The sequence below is a fragment of the Mesoplodon densirostris genome, chromosome 12 (assembly GCF_025265405.1).
Source record: "Mesoplodon densirostris isolate mMesDen1 chromosome 12, mMesDen1 primary haplotype, whole genome shotgun sequence".
Taxonomy (NCBI): domain Eukaryota; kingdom Metazoa; phylum Chordata; class Mammalia; order Artiodactyla; family Ziphiidae; genus Mesoplodon; species Mesoplodon densirostris.
This window is the reverse complement of record NC_082672.1, coordinates 28,264,304-28,278,278: the sequence shown is the minus strand read 5'-3', so window position 1 is coordinate 28,278,278 and position 13,975 is coordinate 28,264,304.

The window sequence follows — 13,975 nt, the reverse complement described above, 5'->3', positions numbered from 1 at the left end:
GATCCTTCCCTGTAATTTTGATCCTTTCATTAATCTCCAATAATGTTTAGCCTACTTGTTTTATGGATTCCTTCAAAACGTTCCAGTTCTCCTGTCTGCTGACTCTTTCTTGATGAATTTTCTTTCCTTTTTATTGTATTTTTCATTTCTTAGCTTATATTCAGCAGAGAGTTACTTTTGTCATATCTTATGTGTTTTGTGTTTTCTTCCAAACAGTGTCCTAGGAGTTTTGCCATTCTAGAACCAGTCCGCACATTCATTTTTTACACTTTACGATCCTATACCATTCAAATGCCAGGCTCAGGTCTTGGTTTTCCATTTCTTGTGTGAGTTTTTCTATATTCCCTTTATAACAGAAAGAGCAACTGGGTTGTCATTTCCCTGGAATGATGAGCCAAGACCTTTATTTCTGCTTTCCCCGAGGGACAGCCCAGCGTCATGCTACTATAAGCCTCGGTTCCAGTTTTCTTCTGAATAGATACTAAAACCATAGTCCTATACCCTAGATCTTATAAGTCATTAACATCTTTCTTAGTTTTGGTTCCCTCAGAAGCAGGTCCTGAGACAAGGACTCAAGGGCATATAGACCCTTTGGGGGGTACACAGAACCCCAGTAAGACAGAGGGAAAGTGAGTGGAAGAAAGGTGAAAGAAACCAATAGGCTGTGTCTACCAGCTATGTCAGTGGACAATTAAAATGTTAAACTCTGGGAAATGGTTCAAAACACATGCCCACAATTAACCCACCACAAAGGGTGAGGGAGCTGCTATATTTATTTATCGTATCTGAGGAATCACTGGGTGAGGGTTACTAGGGCTCGGGGAGAAGGAGATATCTCTGACATTTCCAAAATGCCATGTGCATTTAATCAGAGCAGCTTCCAGAGTTCTAGGGAAAGAAAGCCCGAAGTCAGAGATGTGGATCCTGGCCATTGAAAAGCAGCAGGAGCACCCTAAGGGGCCCAAGGGATGTGGCCTGGGAGCTCACAGCATCTGCTACAGCATCCCGCTGGTTGCCACAGTTCTCTCATGACTGGAACACCTGGATTCAGGTTCCCTCTTCACTCTGGTTCTTAGAGACTTTCATTTATTTATTTGTTTGTTTGTTTATTGATTGATTGATTGATGGCTGGCTGGCTGGCTGCATTGGGTCTCCGTTGCTGCGCACGGGCTTCCTCTACTTGTGGTGAGTGGGGGGCTACTCTTCATTGTGGTGCGCGGGCTTCTCATTGCGATGGCTTCTTTTGTTGTGGAGCACGGGCTCTAGGCACGTGGACTCAGTAGTTGTGACTCGCGGGCTCTAGAGCTCAGGCTCAGTAGTTGTGGCGCACAGGCTTAGTTGTTCCACGGCATGTGGGATCTTCCCGGACCAGGGCTCGAACCCATTTCCCCTGCATTGGCAGGCGGATTCTTACCCACTGCACCACCAGGGAAGTCCTGGGACTTTCTTTTCTTTTATGTTTCACAAGATATTTACAACTTTTGTTACATATTTAATCAAACTTTTATTTTTATATGTGTTTATAGTTGGAAAGAGGTCTGTCTAGGTCAGATTTCATGTTGCTGAAACAAATATTCTAAGATACTTAAATGTACACTTTAATTTTATAAAATAAGGTCATATTAAATATGCCATCATAACTTGCTCTTATACTTAAAACAACTTTGACACTTTTTCCATAACCAGACATATAGGTAGGTCTACTCATTCTTTTAAATTTATTTCTCCAAATTCTCACAGTTAGATAATTTTTTACAGATGTCACTATTACAAAGTATGCAGTAAACATTATTTCACCTATATTCTTACATATTTATTGATAGTATATCTCTGGAATAAATTCCTAGTACTGGAATTTATGAGTCAAACTTTTAGCACAGTTAAATTTTAAAAGATATTACCAAATCCACCTCAGTTTTTTTAACCATTTTTATTCTCACCCATAGCAAATGAAGGTTTTTCCCTTATCTTTACCAAAAATGTGTAATATCAATCATTTGACTGTTTGATGATCTTAAGAGTGAAAGTAATAGGTTACTTAATTTGTTTTATTTTAATTGTTAGTGAAGACAAATAATTTTATATGCTTCTGTTCATTGGTATTCACTTGTCTGACTTTTGCTCATATTTTTATAGGTCTTCTCATTTTTAAATTTGATTCATAAGAGCTTTTTTATATTATGAACACTACCCCTTTGTTATATATCTCAAATATATTTTTTGAAGTTTATATTTCATTTTTGAATTTGTTTATTGTGTTTTATTACCCATGTAAAATTTTATGTAACCAATTTCATCCATTTTTGATTTTGTGGTTTCTCATTTTCATATCATGTTTTTTAAAAACCCTTCTATAATTATTAATTATAAAAAGAATGTAAGCAGTTATTGAATACTCACTATGAACTGTATATACCGTGGCATGAAGGAAAAGGACAAAGATGAATGAGAAGCCTTTTATTGCTTCAAAAAGTATCATATTAAATATAAAATATTTTGTTCCGTAGAAGGAATGAAGTAAATAGACCTTTTCCCCTCTACAAACAAACAAGGGAACAGATAACAATTCTCCAAACTTGTGTATCTTTTTTTAAGGAAAATCGTAAACCAGTCAAAACATCAACACTTACAGTAAATAATAATATTTAGAAGTCATCAGCAAGAAAACCCAGGCCTAGAACTCAAGGTCTGTTTACATACTGATACTCTAAGACTGTCAAACAGTGCCACTTCTTTATGAGCTGAGGTAAATCCTGAAAGACCTACAAAAAGAGGAGTTTTTTCAAAATGCATTTTTTGTATGTTTAACCAAGACTTATCTCAGTAGCATTTTTATACACCTACTGTAATGACCAGATTTCACTAAATGTTGATGAAAGGGAATACTGTTTAAGACACAATCCCTTCCCTTAAGGAAATATATAACAGGGGAGGCAAAATATCCATAAATGAAACAAAGAATAATTTGAAGACAAATAGTGTGGGACAGACCCTGTGTATATACACATACTGACAGCTAAGGAAAACAGTACTCAGTGGCCCTGTAGCGATCGACAGTATACTAGTTCAGTGCAGAGAATCCTTTAGTTGTGATCTTGTAGACCATATTGACATTTGCTGACATAAAGAACTTTTGGACAGTGGGAAAGATATAAACATAAATAAGTTTTTATATGTATAAAATTATGTAAAAATATAAATATCTACAAAAAATTAAAGAAATAAGGACAAGGACAACCCCAAAATCTTGATTTTTTTATGTTAATGTAGTAGAGCAGAACAGTGAGTAAGCCATGAAGGCAGATGCCCTAAAAAAATCACTTATCTTCATTTTTGTATACGTAGTAAAACTCCATCCCACAAATCACATACTGACGTTGCTGACACTCACCCCTCCTACACTTGCCCAGCCTGACCCTCTTTGGCTTAAGTTGCCTGTCAACATAAGGGGATTCAGAGGGAAGATCAAAAGGAGAAAGCAGTGGACTACAGATAATCCACCAAACCGAAAATATAATTGGGGAAGTCTCTGCTCTGGGCCACATACTTTGGAAGCAGAAATGTTGGTGTATAACTGAGGGACTCATGAGTTTATTCATCTAATAATCACTTACCAAATGCATACTGCAAGCAGCATATATTTAGATGGGTGGGATCAAGAGTCACTTTTTAACCAGTTAAGAAGTGATTTGTCAGGCAAGAGTAGGATAAATTGGAATGGTAAATTGGATGTGTGCATCTAAGGAAAACACCACAGACATAGTCTGATGGCGGGGAAGAGGTTTCAGATTGACAGTGGGAAAACTGAAAGTAAAACAGTGTTGAAAGCAATGCTTGGAAGCTCCATCATGAATATGAAGAAGTGAATTTTTATTTTTCTGTCCTGGAGCTTAAGAAAAAGAGAATTTGGAGCTGATCTTCCACTGGCCCTGAAGTTGAGGAAGGCAGAGGGAGTTAACGCCAAGTTTCCGACATAAAAGAAATCCTTCAGCAAAGGGGATTTCAAAGAACTTAGCTGAATAATTTCCATTTGGGGCTGGTAAAGAGAGGGAGAGTTGCATTCAGGGGGTGAAACAAGCAGGAAGAAGGGAGTTGTCTGGATATTTTCTTTGCAATCTAGATAATACTAGAGCTCAGCAAATGAATAAACAAAATTATAAGTTTGCTAATAGTTCCAATCTCAGAGATGCTGAAGAGGATTTTTTTTCCTTTTCCAAGCAAGAGTCATCTCAGGGTAAATCTCAGACCAGTTTTGGTGTTTGCACATTTTCCTCAATGTATTTCAGAGCCTGGGAGATACAGAGGCCCCACAGAGAGGTTGTGCATCATTTGCTTTCATGACATTTCAGTTTTGAAACATGCAAGTGGCATGTGCTGTTTTATCATGTTACATGGGAGGGGGGACATATCTTTGAGAGAGTTTGTGTTAGAAACACAATATATTAAAAAAAAAAAAAGTAAGTCCAGTGCTGGAGTCTGCATGCTAATATCCAGGTCCTGCAATATGTTTTTTTTTTTTTTTTTTTTTTTTTCTTTTTGCGGTATGCGGGCCTCTCACTGTTGTGGCCTCTCCCGTTGCGGAGCACAGGCTCCGGATGCGCAGGCTCAGCGGCCATGGCTCACGGGCCCAGCCGCTCCGCGGCATATGGGATCCTCCCAGACCGGGGCACGAACCCGTATCCCCTGCATCGGCAGGCGGACTCTCAACCACTGCGCCACCAGGGAGGCCCTGCAATATGTTTTTAATAACAAATACCTACTGGAGGGCCCTGTAAATATAGAGCGGCCATTGGCCTAAAGACCAAAGGGGCTATACACTAATAAAGCCAAAGTTTAATGTAAATAAAGCAACGTGCTGACCCCAGGACCCAATTTGTTAGCAAGTCGCTAGCATCTCTGGACTTTCCCCTTCTCTTTCTCTATGTTATATGGGATTTTACTTTAGAGGGACTCAAAATATTCTAGAAGAATGCATTTGAAATAATTGTATTGTGTAATTGAAGTAATTACACAATTACTTCATGACACATTGTTTAAAAACGTTTGAAAAATTTTCTAAAACAAAATTGAGAAAAACTTGTTTACCTTAACCTCCTCTATCCTCCCACTTGCTTTAATTTGTGGAACAGGGTTAGAATAAGCGTACAGTTGACCCTCTATAACCGCGGGTTCCACATTGCCAGATTCAGCCAACTGTGGATCAAAAATATTCCAAAAAAAAAAGAAAAATCAGAAAGTTCCAAAAAAGCAAAACCTTAATTTACCTCTAATAACTATTTACATAGCATTTTCATTGTATTCGGTGTTATAAGTAATCTAGAGATGATTTAAAGTTTAGGGGAGGATGTTCATAGGTTATGTGCAAATACTATGCCATTGTATACAAGGGACTTGAGAATTCATGGATTTTGGTATCGGTGGAGGGTCCTGGAACCAATCCCCCACAGATAACGAGCGATGGCTGTACTCTTTATTATGTAGAGCTAAAATTCTTTTACTATATTTTTAATAATATGCTTTGGAACCATTCCTTAAGTCAGATTGAAATTTGCAAGTGATTAGATTTGGGATGGGAAGTAAGGCCAGCAGGAGCAGCTGGCCTGATTCATCTAGTGGAATCTCTCAAAGCCCGTTAAGTGTAAGATTTGCAGTTAATTCTCCTATTGGATATCCACAGCACACCAAGTTCTTGTTTGTTAGCATGCAGTGTGACCACCTCGGAACAAAGACTTTTGTTAAATTGTCTCCTGTTTCCCTGAGTTCCTCATAGTGCTGACTAAAATGTTCTATGTAATTCATGTTTAAAAAAAAGTCTTCAACTGAGAAAAGGTTGTTTTCAACTTTCTTTCCCTCTGTGTTTCTCCTGCTTCCTGCCCATTTTTTGTTTGTTTCCCTTCAATATCAAATCAGATGTCACTCTTTCTTTCAGTTTGAACATTCTCAATTTCTCCCTTGCCATTCATCAGTTTTTCTGCCACTTTCCCTTAAGAATTTCCCCAATTTAAACCTTATTCAATAATAAACATACTTCACAGACTGAACAGATGGATTACAGGACTTTTTCCCTTGAGATTTCCATGTATAGCAATTTTCACTTCTCAAACAAAATAATGGTGATGATGATAAAGTATTCAACCCTTGCAGAGTGTCTACGCAGGTTTTTTAAGCAGTTTTTGCCCTGTGTGTGCCATGCAACTTCAGAAGGCAAGATCTTTACCATCCTTGATTTGTAATTTTTATTTTGTTACCTAGATCTATTTTATAATGAGAATGAAGATTATCACTTTTCCCTATTAGAAACTTCCAGTGACCAGTGGGGACCCCGGTATTTCACTAGACGGCCAGTAGTTTGACCTTTCCAGTTATTATGAAGTATCCGTTAGACTGAGCTGAAATCCATGTCTGTGTTTCTCTGTTACTACAACAGAGAACAAATGTCCTCTCCCTTTCATAAGGCAGAGGTTGAAACTGGAAGACACATCTCCCACTCTTCAGACTAAGCATCCTCAATGACTCCAGGCTAAGGGATCTCAAATGCCAAAGGATCCAGGTCCTTCATGGTCATGGTTTCCTTTTACTGATACACTGAAATTTGTCAAGTTTCCTATTTCAATCTTGTCTTTGATCTGGGGGAATGGATTGGTCATACACAACTTATGACCGCCATTAAAATATATACATGTATCCTAAAAGTGGGACATTCTTCCCAAAGACCTGTTAAACACATAGCCCAAGAACATGGGTCAGTGTCAGCTAAAGAAGCTGCTGCCTCAGTTGGACATGCACTAGGTGTCCTAACAGCTCTGTTGAAGGTGGTGACATTAAGCCCTCAGTGGGAGACCCTGAAGGCTTCCCAGCCCACATAGGCTTATGCTTTCTATTGATCAAATGATTCAGCAAAGCTAAGTGAGACAGAGCATCTCTTGATGTCTAATCTTTTTTTTTTTTTTTAATAAACGTCTTTATTTATTTTTTTTTTTATTTTTTTTTTTTTTTGCGGTACGCGGGCCTCTCACTGCTGTGGCCTCTCCCGTTGCGGAACACAGGCTCCGGACGCACGGGCTCAGTGGCCATGGCTCACGGGCCCAGCTGCTCCGTGGCATGTGGGATCCTCCCAGAGCGGGGCACGAACCTGTGTCCCCTGCATCGGCAGGCGGACTCTCAACCACTGCGCCACCAGGGAAGCCCGATGTCTAATCTTTATTAATAAGCTATATCAATTCTCCTGGGCCATCAAGTTATTAGAAAGTAAAATAAATTTCTCTGAAAAGTGCTTTCTAATTGTGTCTGCAAAATCTGATGATGTTTATTGCTTGAAATATGGGCCTGGAATAGACAATGCTTTAGTCAACAGGGCAATTATAGTGAAGAAGCTTTGTCAATGAGATTAAGGAGAAACCTGCTTTATTCAAAGAACTTTCAACAAGTACTCACATGGGCCAGCCACTGAGCTAAGCTGTGTTCTCAGCCCTTAGTGCAGACTCTTGTAGGGATTTAAATATGGGTCAAAGTAAACACGGAAAAATCACATAGTCCCAGGTCACAAAATGTCCTCCACTGAGACCTACAGCATTTGTTTCAGGGCCTCCCTGGCAGTGCTGAGCCCATACCATCTGGGGCCCTGCACTATGATATACTCAGATCACCAGTAAAGGGAGTTGGTTTATCATCTGATTCTGCCCAGCCTCACCAAGTTGAATGGACATGACTAAATCTGCATGATTGACTTCTATATCAGCAAAGTCTTTCAGGTTTCAGCTTTGCTTTGTATTCGTTAGGAAGAACTCATGTAATACACAGAATATGACTATATTTTGTAAATGTTTTTTGTCAAATAATCTCTGAATCTTAGTATATATAGATAAATTCTTGCCCATTCTGAATCTTAGCAGCTCACATCCCACACATTCATGGAATTTGGGTGCCAATACTGTCCATGTGGAATAAATATAGAAAAACCTCTCTATATTTTATAGATTCACACTAGCCTCATATTTCCCTTAGACAATAGAGGTGATTTACACTAGATAAATTGGATCCACCTAGTAACCACTTAGTATGTATTGATTTTTCCTAATTTTTCTGATTCTACAACACAGAAATGCTTCCCGAGATCCCTAGGCCTTCCACACTCAAACTGGACCCTTTTTGTACCCTTCCTTAATCATGGCTCTTGGGTTTCATGCCAGAATATGTACTCTGGTCCCAGTGCTTCCTTAAGGTCACTGGCATCCTACACACCAAATCCCAGAGCCCTTTTTGGGTTTTATTCTCTTTTAGTAACTGTAGCATTTCATATTGTTGGCAACTGGCAATATTTCTGGAACCCTCCCTTCCCTTGTTCGTGGGGACATTCTCTATTTCTGATCTTACTGATTAGTCAACAGGTATTTACTGAACACTAAGGTCCTACTTGTGTATATCTTTCCTATTGTCTTCTCCATAGTTCTTCATCATCCCTGAACTCGTATCCATTGTTTGTTTTTCATGCTCTTCCTCTGAGCTGTTTTCCTAAGAGTCAAATTAGTAAAATTATAGAAACTTTGAGTTAGAAGGAACAATAGTACCAGTTAACCCAAGGAGCATTCTACAGATGAGGAGATTACACCCAGTCAGTTAGGTGTCTTCCCTAAGATCTTGCAGCTGGTCAGTGGCGGAGCCCACATCAACTTACGTAAAAGCCAGAGAGTTTACACGCTGTCTCTTCAACTTGTGCAGAACCTCATTCAGGATCTTGTAAAGCCCAGACCCAACTCTCCTCTTGATTTTCTTGTTCTGTCACCACATTTCTATTCTTCTCAATTTCAGAGCCTAGATTTTAGTCACATTCAATTTCTTGCTTCCCCCCTACTCTTGGAGCCAAATATTTACAATGTCCAGTAGAGCCTTTCTTCACGATGCCTTGAGAATCTGCTTTTTTTTTTTTTTTTTTTTTTTTTAATTCACTGCCACCACCTTGGCCTAGAGCGGCATCTTGATGAACCTGTACGTGTAACAGTAAACAACTTTTCAGTGATCTTCCAAGCTTTGGTCTCTCCATTATCAGCCCATTCTATGCTTCAGTATTTGAAATATCACTTTTCCTATATCAGCCTGTCAGAAAACCAGTGTTTATCTCCATTTATAAACAGTTCTCTTTAAATGTTTGTAAACGTTCAGGAAAATAAAAGACAGCCCTTTGGAGAGGCAACATCTGTGACAAATAGACCTCTATGCAAGAGTAACAATATTTTAAGGGATATTTCCTTCCTTTTCCTTCTTTGCTTCCTTTCTATCTTCTTTCCCTAGTCAAATATTTGCATGTGTTTGCTGAGTATTTGTACTGTACAAGGCCGTGTGCTAGGGACTATATGTATAAAACAATGTCTCACTTCTGAGTATCTTATAATTTCTCTGCAGATTAATTGCATGGACCTAAGAGAAAAGAATTTTTCCCTAAACTCTGATCCTACCAGGAAAAGTAAGAGAACATGAAAGGATCTGTTTAGTATATATTAAATATACACTGAGGTGTTGGTATATATTTAAATGTTCGTACTATATTCTGCTTTCAAAATTGTTGAGCAAAAGCTTCTACTTAGTAATTCACCTGTATTTATGAAGAATATTTTAATTAAGGGCTTTCTTTTCTTGAAAACGCTTGATTGGTTATGTTAATCTATATCCTCTCAATCATCCACATTTGGGAAAAGTGTAGTTAGTTGCTCTAAATAAGCATAAGTTATGGCAGTTTCTTGTTGTAGCCAAGTCTAAACCTATAAACTAAAAAATCTCACATAGGGGCTTCCCTGGTGGCGCAGTGGTTGGGAGTCTGCCTGCCGATGCAGGGGACGCAGGTTTGTGCCCCAGTCTGGGAGGATCCCACATGCCGCGGAGCGGCTGGGCCCGTGGGCCATGGCCGCTGGGCCTGCATGTCCGGAGCCTGTGCTCCGCGACGGGAGAGGCCACGGCAGTGAGAGGCCCACATACCGCAAAAAAAAAAAAAAAAAAAAATCTCACATAGTCCTCTCTCAATGGATTCTCATTGTTTTTAGCACCAAATTCAGTCTTTCAGCCTGTTTCAATTTCTCCATAATCTGGTCACAACCTATCTTTTGACAGTTTATCTCCCACCACTCTCTAATGCTTTATTCCACTATGCTTATGATTTCCCTGGATATATCTTTTTGTTTACTTACATCATTTCTTCTTTTGGAATGTCCTCTCTTAATTCTCTCCACTATAGTACGACTGACCTTATTTAATTCTTACTATATGTCAACTACTGCATTGAGTGCTTTCACCTGTATTGTCTCATGTAATTGTTATGGTAGCCTATGATCCCAAAGAACCTCATTATAAAGATTAAAAATATTAAGGCTTAGGGAGACTAAGTAATCTGCCCAAGGTCACACAATTAGTAAATGACAAAACAAAATGAATCAAATCTGTCTAACTGCAAAGTCTAGGTGTCTAACCATTATGTTCTGCTGCTTCCAAGGACTTACAGCTCTGGGTAATTATCTTTGTACCTCAGAAAAATCATCCAACATCTCTGAGCCCCAGTAAACCCTTAAAATAGGTTCTTGATATTTCATTTATGGTTATTACAGGTATAAAACAAATGTCACTATCCTGGGTTATTTAGAAACATAGATCAAAGAAGTAAAACTAGTGTCAACAGTGAAGTATGGTAGCTTTGTTTTTGTTTTTCTGTGTTTGTAACTCTATTTCCATCTATGTAAATCTGGGTACCCAGAAGATAAAAGTGATTTATATGATCTACCCCAAAGAATATACACTTAAGGAAAACAAACACAGATGCTATAAATATATCTAAAGTTTGTGATTTCTGAAAGTTAGAAGTGAACTCTAAAATATCCAGCCCAGAAGCTTTTTCCAATTATTTATCCCTCTTGGTTAGAGAAAATATTTCTGAGAATAGTCTTGGTACTCTTGAAGAGAACTTAAAAGCATTAATTCACTTATAACTTCATTTAGGTGAAAAATATTCGTTGTCACCTATTTTGAGCTAGCTTTTCTGCTAGGCTCAGGAGACATAGTGGTGAAAAGACAGAGTTCTTGTTTTCATGGAGTTGAAGATCTGAGGAATAAGCATTAGATCAATAATCACACAAATAGCTATTTGCTTACAACTGGGCTAAGTGTTTTAAAGAGACGTGTATGTTATAACTGGAGTGTTTAAGTGGGGGAATAAATAATGGGTAAATCAAGAAGTTTTTCTTGATGAGGAGACATTTATGCAAGGAGGGATGCAAGAGATGTGTAGGAGCTGATCAGCTGAAGCAAGTTGGGGAGAAACATGGCTGACAAAGGGAATAGTACATACCCAATTTCATAAGAGAAGAGAAGGACTTCCGAAGAAAGAAGGGAGAGGGTTCTCAAGTGGCTGTAGACAAGACTTGAGTGCTAACCTTCTAGGTTATGTTTTCCATATTTTAGTCTAAGAGAAATGGGAGGCAGTTAAAGGATTTTAAGAATATGTGTAAAAGGAGGCAACATGATCATATTTTAAAATGTATATATCTTTCTCTGACTGGTGTGTAGAGAATGAATTTGTAGGGAGCCTCTTGCAGTCCACCCTGGAAAGGATGGCTGTACTAGGGTGGGGGGAAAGGAGATGGAAAGTAATTGACAGATTGATGCATACCTCGAAGATAGAATTAGCAGGAATTGGTGAATGTGGAATGTGGAATGTGACAAAGAAAAGGTATCAAGTATGACTCCCAGGTTTCTGGCCAGAGCAGCTGAGCATATGGTATCATTTACTTTGATGAAAAGACTGGAGGAGGATAAGAAGGTGGAAGCATAAAGAAAGGGAGGGAGGGGTAGGGAGAGAAGGAGGGAGGAAGGAGGGAAGGAAAGGCAAAAGGAAGGAAGGTAGGGGGGCAAGGAGATCTTACAGGGAAGATTATTGTTCCATTTGGAGCATGTTTTGGAATGTAAGATCTCTATGAGCTATCCAAGTGAAGTATTCACAGAGACAGTCAGCATACTGACTTTAACTCTAAAGAGAAGACAACGTTACAGATATAAATTTGGAAATTAACATCATGACTATGGCATTTGAAGTAAAACAACATGAATGAGAAAACAAAGTTAGAGGTGAAGAGAATTTAAAAACTGAACCCTGAGAAACACAACTTTTTTTTTTAAGCATATTTATTGGAGTATGATTGCTTTACAATGGTGTGTTAGTTTCTGCATTTCAAAAAAGTGAATCAGCTATACATATACCTTTATACCCATATCTCCTCCCTCTTGTGTCTCCCTCCCACCCTCCCTAGCCCACCCCTCTAGGTGGTCACAAAGCACCAAGCTGATCTCCCTGTGCTGTGCGGCTGCTTCCCACTAGCTAGCTATTTTACATTTGGTAGTGTATATATGTCCATGCCACTCTCTCACTCCATCCCAGCTTACCCTTCCCACTCCCTGTGTCCTCAGGTCCATTCTCTATGTCTGCGTCTTTATTCATGTCCTGCCCCCAGGTTCTTCAGAACCATTTATTTTTAGAATCCATATATATGTGTTAGCATACGGTATTTGTTTTTCTCTCTGACTTACTTCACTCTGTATGATAGACTCTAGGTCTATCCACCTCACTACAAATGACTCAATTTCATTTCTTTTTATGGCTGAGTAATATTCCATTGTATATATGTGCCACATCTTCTTTATCCATTCATCTGTCGATGGACACTTAGATTGCTTCCATGTCCTGCCTATTGTAAATAGTGCTGTAATGAACATTGTGGTACATGACTCTTTGAATTATGGTTTTCTCAGGGTATATGCCCAGTAGTGGGATTGCTGGGTCATATGGTAGTTCTATTTGTAGTTTTTTAAGGATCCTCCATACTGTTCTCCATAGTGGCCGTATCAGTTTACATTCCCACCAACAGTGCAAGGGGGTTCCCTTTTCTCTACACCCTCTCCAGCACTTATTATTTGTAGATTTTTTGATGATGGCCATTCTGACTGGTGTGAGGAGATACCCCATTGTAGTTTTGATTTGCATTTCTCTAATGATTAATGATGTTGAGCATCCTTTCATCTGTTTGTTGGCAATCTGTATATCTTCTTTGGAGAAATGTCTGTTTAGGTCTTCTGCCCATTTTTGGATTAGGTTGTTTGTTTTTTTGATATTGAGCTATATGAGCTGCTTGTAAATTTTGGAGATTAATCCTTTGTCAGTTGCTTCATTTGCAAATATTTTCTCCCATTCTGAGGGTTGTCTATTCGTCTTGTTTATGGTTTCCTTTGCCGTGCAAAAGCGTTTAAGTTTCATTAGGTCCCATTTGTTTATTTTTGTTTTTATTTACATTTCTCTAGGAGGTGGGTCTAAAAGGATCTTGCTGTGATTTATGTCATAGAGTGTTCTGCCTATGTTTTCCTGTAAGAGTTTTATAGTGTCTGGCCTACATTTAGGTCTTTAATCCATTTTGAGTTTATTCTTGTGTATGGTGTTTGGAAGTGTTCTAATTTCATTCTTTTGCATGTAGCTCTCCAGTTTTCCCGACACCACTTATTGAAGAGGTTGTCTTTTCTCCATTGTATATTCTTGCCTCCTTTATCAAAGATAAGGTGACCATATGTGTGTGGATTTATCTCTGGGCTTTCTATCCTGTTCCATTAATATATACTTCTGTTTTTGTTCCAGTACCATACTGTCTTGATTACTGTAGCTTTGTAGTATAGTCTGAAGTCAGGAAGCCTGATTCCTCCAGCTCCATTTTTCGTTCTCAAGATTGCTTTGGGTATTCGGGGTCTTTTGTGTTTCTGTACAAATTGTGAAATTTTTTGTTCTGGTTCTGTAAAAAATGTCATTGGTAGTTTGATAGGGATTGCACTGAATCTGTAGATTGCTTTGGGTAGTAGAGTCATTTTCACAATGTGGGTTCTTCCAACCCAAGAACATGGTATATCTCCCCATCTGTTTGTATCATCTTTAATTTCTTTCATCAGTGTCTTATAG